Source organism: Oncorhynchus keta, chromosome 31 (assembly GCF_023373465.1).
Source record: "Oncorhynchus keta strain PuntledgeMale-10-30-2019 chromosome 31, Oket_V2, whole genome shotgun sequence".
NCBI lineage: Eukaryota > Metazoa > Chordata > Actinopteri > Salmoniformes > Salmonidae > Oncorhynchus > Oncorhynchus keta.
The window spans coordinates 22,355,505-22,367,588 of NC_068451.1; positions in this window are offsets into that span (position 1 = coordinate 22,355,505).

Genomic DNA, 12,084 nt, shown 5'->3' on the forward strand with positions numbered 1-12,084 from the left:
ACCAGTTGATAACGCTGTTGTCGTGTTCATTTAACCAGTTGATAACGCTGTTGTCGTGTTCATTTAACCAGTTGATAACGCTGTTGTCGTGTTCATTTAACCAGTTGATAACGCTGTTGTCGTGTTCATTTAACCAGTTGATAATGCTGTTGTCGTGTTCATTTAACCAGTTGATAAGCTGTTGTCGTGTTCATTTAACCAGTTGATAACGCTGTTGTCGTGTTCATTTAACCAGTTGATAAAGCTGTTGTCGTGTTCATTTAACCAGTTGATAAAACTGTTGTCGTGTTCATTTAACCAGTTGATAAAGCTGTTGTCGTGTTCATTTAACCAGTTGATAACGCTGTTGTAGTGTTCATTTAACCAGTTGATAAAGCTGTTGTCGTGTTCATTTAACCAGTTGATAACGCTGTTGTAGTGTTCATTTAACCAGTTGATAATGCTGTTGTAGTGTTTCATTTAACCAGTTTATAATGCCATTATAGTGTTCATTTAACCAGTTGATAACGCTGTTGTAGTGTTCATTTAACCAGTTGATAATGCTGTTGTCGTGTTCATTTAACCAGTTGATAATGCTGTTGTAGTGTTCATTTAACCAGTTGATAACGCTGTTGTAGTGTTCATTTAACCAGTTGATAATGCTGTTGTCGTGTTCATTTAACCAGTTGATAATGCCGTTATAGTGTTCATTTAACCAGTTGATAATGCTGTTGTAGTGTTCATTTAACCAGTTGATAATGCTGTTGTCGTGTTCATTTAACCAGTTGATAAAGCTGTTGTCGTGTTCATTTAACCAGTTGATAACGCTGTTGTCGTGTTCATTTAACCAGTTGATAAAGCTGTTGTAGTGTTCATTTAACCAGTTGATAAAGCTGTTGTCGTGTTCATTTAACCAGTTGATAAAGCTGTTGTAGTGTTCATTTAACCAGTTGATAAAGCTGTTGTCGTGTTCATTTAACCAGTTGATAAAGCTGTTGTAGTGTTCATTTAACCAGTTGATAAAGCTGTTGTAGTGTTCATTTAACCAGTTGATAATGCTGTTATAGTGTTCATTTAACCAGTTGATAACGCTGTTGTAGTGTTCATTTAACCAGTTGATAATGCTGTTGTCGTGTTCATTTAACCAGTTGATAATGCTGTTGTAGTGTTCATTTAACCAGTTGATAAAGTGTTCATTTAACCAGTTGATAAAGCTGTTGTCGTGTTCATTTAACCAGTTGATAAAGCTGTTGTCGTGTTCATTTAACCAGTTGATAAAGCTGTTGTCGTGTTCATTTAACCAGTTGATAAAGCTGTTGTCGTGTTCATTTAACCAGTTGATAAAGCTGTTGACGTGTTCATTTAACCAGTTGATAATGCTGGTGTCGTGTTCATTTAACCAGTTGATAACGCTGTTGTCGTGTTCATTTAACCAGTTGATAACGCTGTTGTCGTGTTCATTTAACCAGTTGATAAAGCTGTTGTCGTGTTCATTTAACCAGTTGATAAAGCTGTTGTCGTGTTCATTTAACCAGTTGATAAAGCTGTTGTCGTGTTCATTTAACCAGTTGATAAAGCTGTTGTCGTGTTCATTTAACCAGTTGATAAAGCTGTTGTCGTGTTCATTTAACCAGTTGATAAAGCTGTTTGAAGTGTTCATTTAACCAGTTGATAAAGCTGTTGTCGTGTTCATTTAACCAGTTGATAACGCTGTTGTCGTGTTCATTTAACCAGTTGATAAAGCTGTTGTCGTGTTCATTTAACCAGTTGATAACGCTGTTGTCGTGTTCATTTAACCAGTTGATAAAGCTGTTGTCGTGTTCATTTAACCAGTTGATAAAGCTGTTGTCGTGTTCATTTAACCAGTTGATAACGCTGTTGTCGTGTTCATTTAACCAGTTGATAAAGCTGTTGTCGTGTTCATTTAACCAGTTGATAACGCTGTTGTCGTGTTCATTTAACCAGTTGATAACGCTGTTGTCGTGTTCATTTAACCAGTTGATAAAGCTGTTGTCGTGTTCATTTAACCAGTTGATAACGCTGTTGTCGTGTTCATTTAACCAGTTGATAACGCTGTTGTCGTGTTCATTTAACCAGTTGATAACGCTGTTGTCGTGTTCATTTAACCAGTTGATAAAGCTGTTGTCGTGTTCATTTAACCAGTTGATAACGCTGTTGTCGTGTTCATTTAACCAGTTGATAACGCTGTTGTCGTGTTCATTTAACCAGTTGATAAAGCTGTTGTCGTGTTCATTTAACCAGTTGATAAAGCTGTTGGCGTGTTCATTTAACCAGTTGATAAAGCTGTTGTCGTGTTCATTTAACCAGTTGATAAAACTGTTGTAGTGTTCATTTAACCAGTTGATAATGCTGTTGTAGTGTTCATTTAACCAGTTGATAAAGCTGTTGTCGTGTTCATTTAACCAGTTGATAACGCTGTTGTCGTGTTCATTTAACCAGTTGATAACGCTGTTGTAGTGTTCATTTAACCAGTTGATAATGCTGTTGTCGTGTTCATTTAACCAGTTGATAAAGCTGTTATAGTGTTCATTTAACCAGTTGATAAAGCTGTTGTAGTGTGTTCATTTAACCAGTTGATAATGCTGTTGTCGTGTTCATTTAACCAGTTGATAATGCTGTTGTCGTGTTCATTTAACCAGTTGATAATGCTGTTGTCGTGTTCATTTAACCAGTTGATAAAGCTGTTGTAGTGTTCATTTAACCAGTTGATAAAGCTGTTGTAGTGTTCATTTAACCAGTTGATAAAGCTGTTGTCGTGTTCATTTAACCAGTTGATAAAGCTGTTGTAGTGTTCATTTAACCAGTTGATAAAGCTGTTGTCGTGTTCATTTAACCAGTTGATAAAGCTGTTGTAGTGTTCATTTAACCAGTTGATAAAGCTGTTGTCGTGTTCATTTAACCAGTTGATAACGCTGTTGTCGTGTTCATTTAACCAGTTGATAAAGTTGTTGTAGTGTTAATTTAACCAGTTGATAAAGCTGTTGTAGTGTTCATTTAACCAGTTGATAAAGCTGTTGTCGTGTTCATTTAACCAGTTGATAATGCTGTTGTCGTGTTCATTTAACCAGTTGATAACGCTGTTGTCGTGTTCATTTAACCACTTGATAATGCTGTTGTCGTGTTCATTTAACCAGTTGATAATGCTGTTGTCGTGTTCATTTAACCAGTTGATAAAGCTGTTGTCGTGTTCATTTAACCAGTTGATAAAGCTGTTGTCGTGTTCATTTAACCAGTTGATAATGCTGTTGTCGTGTTCATTTAACCAGTTGATAACGCTGTTGTCGTGTTCATTTAACCAGTTGATAAAGCTGTTGTCGTGTTCATTTAACCAGTTGATAAAGCTGTTGTCGTGTTCATTTAACCAGTTGATAAAGCTGTTGTCGTGTTCATTTAACCAGTTGATAAAGCTGTTGTCGTGTTCATTTAACCAGTTGATAACGCTGTTGTCGTGTTCATTTAACCAGTTGATAATGCTGTTGTCGTGTTCATTTAACCAGTTGATAACGCTGTTGTCGTGTTCATTTAACCAGTTGATAATGCTGTTGTCGTGTTCATTTAACCAGTTGATAATGCTGTTGTCGTGTTCATTTAACCAGTTGATAATGCTGTTGTCGTGTTCATTTAACCAGTTGATAAAGCTGTTGTCGTGTTCATTTAACCAGTTGATAACGCTGTTGTCGTGTTCATTTAACCAGTTGATAACGCTGTTGTCGTGTTCATTTAACCAGTTGATAAAGCTGTTGTCGTGTTCATTTAACCAGTTGATAAAGCTGTTGTCGTGTTCATTTAACCAGTTGATAAAGCTGTTGTCGTGTTCATTTAACCAGTTGATAATGCTGTTGTCGTGTTCATTTAACCAGTTGATAAAGCTGTTGTAGTGTTCATTTAACCAGTTGATAACGCTGTTGTTGTGTTCATTTAACCAGTTGATAAAGCTGTTGTCGTGTTCATTTAACCAGTTGATAAAGCTGTTGTCGTGTTCATTTAACCAGTTGATAAAGCTGTTGTAGTGTTCATTTAACCAGTTGATAAAGCTGTTGTCGTGTTCATTTAACCAGTTGATAAAGCTGTTGTCGTGTTCATTTAACCAGTTGATAATGCTGTTGTCGTGTTCATTTAACCAGTTGATAAAGTTGTTGTCGTGTTCATTTAACCAGTTGATAAAGCTGTTGTCGTGTTCATTTAACCAGTTGATAACGCTGTTGTCGTGTTCATTTAACCAGTTGATAAAGCTGTTGTGTGTTCATTTAACCAGTTGATAAAGCTGTTGTCGTGTTCATTTAACCAGTTGATAACGCTGTTGTCGTGTTCATTTAACCAGTTGATAAAGCTGTTGTCGTGTTCATTTAACCAGTTGATAAAGCTGTTGTCGTGTTCATTTAACCAGTTGATAAAGCTGTTGTCGTGTTCATTTAACCAGTTGATAAAGCTGTTGTCGTGTTCATTTAACCAGTTGATAACGCTGTTGTCGTGTTCATTTAACCAGTTGATAATGCTGTTGTCGTGTTCATTTAACCAGTTGATAACGCTGTTGTCGTGTTCATTTAACCAGTTGATAATGCTGTTGTCGTGTTCATTTAACCAGTTGATAATGCTGTTGTCGTGTTCATTTAACCAGTTGATAATGCTGTTGTCGTGTTCATTTAACCAGTTGATAAAGCTGTTGTCGTGTTCATTTAACCAGTTGATAACGCTGTTGTCGTGTTCATTTAACCAGTTGATAACGCTGTTGTCGTGTTCATTTAACCAGTTGATAAAGCTGTTGTCGTGTTCATTTAACCAGTTGATAATGCTGTTGTCGTGTTCATTTAACCAGTTGATAAAGCTGTTGTCGTGTTCATTTAACCAGTTGATAATGCTGTTGTCGTGTTCATTTAACCAGTTGATAAAGCTGTTGTAGTGTTCATTTAACCAGTTGATAACGCTGTTGTCGTGTTCATTTAACCAGTTGATAAAGCTGTTGTCGTGTTCATTTAACCAGTTGATAACGCTGTTGTCGTGTTCATTTAACCAGTTGATAAAGCTGTTGTCGTGTTCATTTAACCAGTTGATAAAGCTGTTGTCGTGTTCATTTAACCAGTTGATAACGCTGTTGTCGTGTTCATTTAACCAGTTGATAACGCTGTTGTCGTGTTCATTTAACCAGTTGATAACGCTGTTGTCGTGTTCATTTAACCAGTTGATAACGCTGTTGTCGTGTTCATTTAACCAGTTGATAAAGCTGTTGTCGTGTTCATTTAACCAGTTGATAAAGCTGTTGTCGTGTTCATTTAACCAGTTGATAAAGCTGTTGTCGTGTTCATTTAACCAGTTGATAACGCTGTTGTCGTGTTCATTTAACCAGTTGATAAAGCTGTTGTAGTGTTCATTTAACCAGTTGATAAAGCTGTTGTCGTGTTCATTTAACCAGTTGATAAAGCTGTTGTCGTGTTCATTTAACCAGTTGATAACGCTGTTGTCGTGTTCATTTAACCAGTTGATAAAGCTGTTGTCGTGTTCATTTAACCAGTTGATAACGCTGTTGTCGTGTTCATTTAACCAGTTGATAAAGCTGTTGTCGTGTTCATTTAACCAGTTGATAAAGCTGTTGTCGTGTTCATTTAACCAGTTGATAAAGCTGTTGTCGTGTTCATTTAACCAGTTGATAACGCTGTTGTCGTGTTCATTTAACCAGTTGATAAAGCTGTTGTCGTGTTCATTTAACCAGTTGATAAAGCTGTTGTCGTGTTCATTTAACCAGTTGATAAAGCTGTTGTCGTGTTCATTTAACCAGTTGATAATGCTGTTGTCGTGTTCATTTAACCAGTTGATAACGCTGTTGTAGTGTTCATTTAACCAGTTGATAAAGCTGTTGTCGTGTTCATTTAACCAGTTGATAACGCTGTTGTAGTGTTCATTTAACCAGTTGATAATGCTGTTGTCGTGTTCATTTAACCAGTTGATAATGCTGTTGTAGTGTTCATTTAACCAGTTGATAATGCTGTTGTAGTGTTCATTTAACCAGTTGATAATGCTGTTGTCGTGTTCATTTAACCAGTTGATAATGCTGTTGTCGTGTTCATTTAACCAGTTGATAATGCTGTTGTCGTGTTCATTTAACCAGTTGATAAAGCTGTTGTAGTGTTCATTTAACCAGTTGATAAAGCTGTTGTAGTGTTCATTTAACCAGTTGATAAAGCTGTTGTAGTGTTCATTTAACCAGTTGATAAAGCTGTTGTCGTGTTCATTTAACCAGTTGATAAAGCTGTTGTAGTGTTCATTTAACCAGTTGATAAAGCTGTTGTCGTGTTCATTTAACCAGTTGATAAAGCTGTTGCCGTGTTCATTTAACCAGTTTAACGCTGTTGTAGTGTTCATTTAACCAGTTGATAACGCTGTTGTCGTGTTCATTTAACCAGTTGATAATGCTGTTGTCGTGTTCATTTAACCAGTTGATAAAGCTGTTGTCGTGTTCATTTAACCAGTTGATAACGCTGTTGTCGTGTTCATTTAACCAGTTGATAATGCTGTTGTAGTGTTCATTTAACCAGTTGATAATGCTGTTGTAGTGTTCATTTAACCAGTTGATAATGCTGTTGTAGTGTTCATTTAACCAGTTGATAATGCTGTTGTCGTGTTCATTTAACCAGTTGATAATGCTGTTGTCGTGTTCATTTAACCAGTTGATAATGCTGTTGTCGTGTTCATTTAACCAGTTGATAAAGCTGTTGTAGTGTTCATTTAACCAGTTGATAAAGCTGTTGTAGTGTTCATTTAACCAGTTGATAAAGCTGTTGTAGTGTTCATTTAACCAGTTGATAAAGCTGTTGTCGTGTTCATTTAACCAGTTGATAAAGCTGTTGTAGTGTTCATTTAACCAGTTGATAAAGCTGTTGTCGTGTTCATTTAACCAGTTGATAAAGCTGTTGTCGTGTTCATTTAACCAGTTGATAATGCTGTTGTAGTGTTCATTTAACCAGTTGATAATGCTGTTGTCGTGTTCATTTAACCAGTTGATAACGCTGTTGTCGTGTTCATTTAACCAGTTGATAACGCTGTTGTAGTGTTCATTTAACCAGTTGATAATGCTGTTGTCGTGTTCATTTAACCAGTTGATAATGCTGTTGTAGTGTTCATTTAACCAGTTGATAATGCTGTTGTAGTGTTCATTTAACCAGTTGATAATGCTGTTGTCGTGTTCATTTAACCAGTTGATAATGCTGTTGTAGTGTTCATTTAACCAGTTGATAATGCTGTTGTCGTGTTCATTTAACCAGTTGATAATGCTGTTGTCGTGTTCATTTAACCAGTTGATAATGCTGTTGTCGTGTTCATTTAACCAGTTGATAAAGCTGTTGTCGTGTTCATTTAACCAGTTGATAAAGCTGTTGTAGTGTTCATTTAACCAGTTGATAAAGCTGTTGTAGTGTTCATTTAACCAGTTGATAAAGCTGTTGTCGTGTTCATTTAACCAGTTGATAAAGCTGTTGTAGTGTTCATTTAACCAGTTGATAAAGCTGTTGTCGTGTTCATTTAACCAGTTGATAAAGCTGTTGTCGTGTTCATTTAACCAGTTGATAATGCTGTTGTAGTGTTCATTTAACCAGTTGATAAAGCTGTTGTCGTGTTCATTTAACCAGTTGATAACGCTGTTGTCGTGTTCATTTAACCAGTTGATAAAGCTGTTGTAGTGTTCATTTAACCAGTTGATAACGCTGTTGTCGTGTTCATTTAACCAGTTGATAAAGCTGTTGTCGTGTTCATTTAACCAGTTGATAACGCTGTTTGTTCATTTAACCAGTTGATAATGCTGTTGTCGTGTTCATTTAACCAGTTGATAATGCTGTTGTCGTGTTCATTTAACCAGTTGATAACGCTGTTGTCGTGTTCATTTAACCAGTTGATAATGCTGTTGTCGTGTTCATTTAACCAGTTGATAATGCTGTTGTAGTGTTCATTTAACCAGTTGATAAAGCTGTTGTCGTGTTCATTTAACCAGTTGATAACGCTGTTGTCGTGTTCATTTAACCAGTTGATAATGCTGTTGTCGTGTTCATTTAACCAGTTGATAATGCTGTTGTAGTGTTCATTTAACCAGTTGATAATGCTGTTGTCGTGTTCATTTAACCAGTTGATAACGCTGTTGTCGTGTTCATTTAACCAGTTGATAACGCTGTTGTAGTGTTCATTTAACCAGTTGATAAAGCTGTTGTCGTGTTCATTTAACCAGTTGATAAAGCTGTTGTAGTGTTCATTTAACCAGTTGATAATGCTGTTGTCGTGTTCATTTAACCAGTTGATAACGCTGTTGTCGTGTTCATTTAACCAGTTGATAAAGCTGTTGTAGTGTTCATTTAACCAGTTGATAAAGCTGTTGTCGTGTTCATTTAACCAGTTGATAATGCTGTTGTCGTGTTCATTTAACCAGTTGATAACGCTGTTGTAGTGTTCATTTAACCAGTTGATAAAGCTGTTGTCGTGTTCATTTAACCAGTTGATAATGCTGTTGTCGTGTTCATTTAACCAGTTGATAAAGCTGTTGTAGTGTTCATTTAACCAGTTGATAATGCTGTTGTCGTGTTCATTTAACCAGTTGATAAAACTGTTGTAGTGTTCATTTAACCAGTTGATAAAGCTGTTGTCGTGTTCATTTAACCAGTTGATAATGCTGTTGTCGTGTTCATTTAACCAGTTGATAACGCTGTTGTAGTGTTCATTTAACCAGTTGATAAAGCTGTTGTAGTGTTCATTTAACCAGTTGATAAAGCTGTTGTCGTGTTCATTTAACCAGTTGATAAAGCTGTTGTCGTGTTCATTTAACCAGTTGATAATGCTGTTGTCGTGTTCATTTAACCAGTTGATAACGCTGTTGTCGTGTTCATTTAACCAGTTGATAACGCTGTTGTCGTGTTCATTTAACCAGTTGATAAAGCTGTTGTAGTGTTCATTTAACCAGTTGATAAAGCTGTTGTCGTGTTCATTTAACCAGTTGATAAAGCTGTTGTCGTGTTCATTTAACCAGTTGATAATGCTGTTGTCGTGTTCATTTAACCAGTTGATAAAGCTGTTGTCGTGTTCATTTAACCAGTTGATAACGCTGTTGTCGTGTTCATTTAACCAGTTGATAATGCTGTTGTCGTGTTCATTTAACCACTTGATAATGCTGTTGTCGTGTTCATTTAACCAGTTGATAACGCTGTTGTCGTGTTCATTTAACCAGTTGATAAAGCTGTTGTCGTGTTCATTTAACCAGTTGATAACGCTGTTGTCGTGTTCATTTAACCAGTTGATAATGCTGTTGTCGTGTTCATTTAACCAGTTGATAAAGCTGTTGTCGTGTTCATTTAACCAGTTGATAATGCTGTTGTCGTGTTCATTTAACCAGTTGATAAAGCTGTTGTCGTGTTCATTTAACCAGTTGATAAAGCTGTTGTGTGTTCATTTAACCAGTTGATAACGCTGTTGTCGTGTTCATTTAACCAGTTGATAATGCTGTTGTCGTGTTCATTTAACCAGTTGATAATGCTGTTGTCGTGTTCATTTAACCAGTTGATAAAGCTGTTGTCGTGTTCATTTAACCAGTTGATAACGCTGTTGTCGTGTTCATTTAACCAGTTGATAAAGCTGTTGTCGTGTTCATTTAACCAGTTGATAACGCTGTTGTCGTGTTCATTTAACCAGTTGATAATGCTGTTGTCGTGTTCATTTAACCAGTTGATAATGCTGTTGTCGTGTTCATTTAACCAGTTGATAAAGCTGTTGTCGTGTTCATTTAACCAGTTGATAAAGCTGTTGTCGTGTTCATTTAACCAGTTGATAAAGCTGTTGTCGTGTTCATTTAACCAGTTGATGCTGTTGTCGTGTTCATTTAACCAGTTGATAACGCTGTTGTCGTGTTCATTTAACCAGTTGATAAAGCTGTTGTTGTGTTCATTTAACCAGTTGATAACGCTGTTGTCGTGTTCATTTAACCAGTTGATAAAGCTGTTGTCGTGTTCATTTAACCAGTTGATAACGCTGTTGTCGTGTTCATTTAACCAGTTGATAAAGCTGTTGTCGTGTTCATTTAACCAGTTGATAAAGCTGTTGTCGTGTTCATTTAACCAGTTGATAAAGCTGTTGTCGTGTTCATTTAACCAGTTGATAATGCTGTTGTCGTGTTCATTTAACCAGTTGATAACGCTGTTGTCGTGTTCATTTAACCAGTTGATAAAGCTGTTGTCGTGTTCATTTAACCAGTTGATAAAGCTGTTGTCGTGTTCATTTAACCAGTTGATAACGCTGTTGTCGTGTTCATTTAACCAGTTGATAACGCTGTTGTCGTGTTCATTTAACCAGTTGATAAAGCTGTTGTAGTGTTCATTTAACCAGTTGATAAAGCTGTTGTTGTGTTCATTTAACCAGTTGATAACGCTGTTGTCGTGTTCATTTAACCAGTTGATAATGCTGTTGTCGTGTTCATTTAACCAGTTGATAACGCTGTTGTCGTGTTCATTTAACCAGTTGATAATGCTGTTGTCGTGTTCATTTAACCAGTTGATAAAGCTGTTGTCGTGTTCATTTAACCAGTTGATAACGCTGTTGTCGTGTTCATTTAACCAGTTGATAAAGCTGTTGTCGTGTTCATTTAACCAGTTGATAAAGCTGTTGTCGTGTTCATTTAACCAGTTGATAAAGCTGTTGTCGTGTTCATTTAACCAGTTGATAAAGCTGTTGTAGTGTTCATTTAACCAGTTGATAAAGCTGTTGTCGTGTTCATTTAACCAGTTGATAAAGCTGTTGTCGTGTTCATTTAACCAGTTGATAAAGCTGTTGTCGTGTTCATTTAACCAGTTGATAAAGCTGTTGTAGTGTTCATTTAACCAGTTGATAAAGCTGTTGTCGTGTTCATTTAACCAGTTGATAAAGCTGTTGTCGTGTTCATTTAACCAGTTGATAACGCTGTTGTCGTGTTCATTTAACCAGTTGATAAAGCTGTTGTCGTGTTCATTTAACCAGTTGATAAAGCTGTTGTCGTGTTCATTTAACCAGTTGATAACGCTGTTGTCGTGTTCATTTAACCAGTTGATAATGCTGTTGTCGTGTTCATTTAACCAGTTGATAACGCTGTTGTCGTGTTCATTTAACCAGTTGATAATGCTGTTGTCGTGTTCATTTAACCAGTTGATAACGCTGTTGTCGTGTTCATTTAACCAGTTGATAACGCTGTTGTCGTGTTCATTTAACCAGTTGATAAAGCTGTTGTCGTGTTCATTTAACCAGTTGATAATGCTGTTGTCGTGTTCATTTAACCAGTTGATAACGCTGTTGTCGTGTTCATTTAACCAGTTGATAACGCTGTTGTCGTGTTCATTTAACCAGTTGATAAAGCTGTTGTCGTGTTCATTTAACCAGTTGATAAAGCTGTTGTCGTGTTCATTTAACCAGTTGATAATGCTGTTGTCGTGTTCATTTAACCAGTTGATAACGCTGTTGTCGTGTTCATTTAACCAGTTGATAACGCTGTTGTCGTGTTCATTTAACCAGTTGATAAAGCTGTTGTAGTGTTCATTTAACCAGTTGATAAAGCTGTTGTCGTGTTCATTTAACCAGTTGATAAAGCTGTTGTCGTGTTCATTTAACCAGTTGATAAAGCTGTTGTCGTGTTCATTTAACCAGTTGATAATGCTGTTGTCGTGTTCATTTAACCAGTTGATAATGCTGTTGTCGTGTTCATTTAACCAGTTGATAAAGCTGTTGTCGTGTTCATTTAACCAGTTGATAAAGCTGTTGTCGTGTTCATTTAACCAGTTGATAAAGCTGTTGTCGTGTTCATTTAACCAGTTGATAACGCTGTTGTCGTGTTCATTTAACCACTTGATAACGCTGTTGTCGTGTTCATTTAACCAGTTGATAAAGCTGTTGTAGTGTTCATTTAACCAGTTGATAACGCTGTTGTCGTGTTCATTTAACCAGTTGATAAAGCTGTTGTAGTGTTCATTTAACCAGTTGATAACGCTGTTGTCGTGTTCATTTAACCAGTTGATAAAGCTGTTGTCGTGTTCATTTAACCAGTTGATAAAGCTGTTGTCGTGTTCATTTAACCAGTTGATAAAGCTGTTGTCG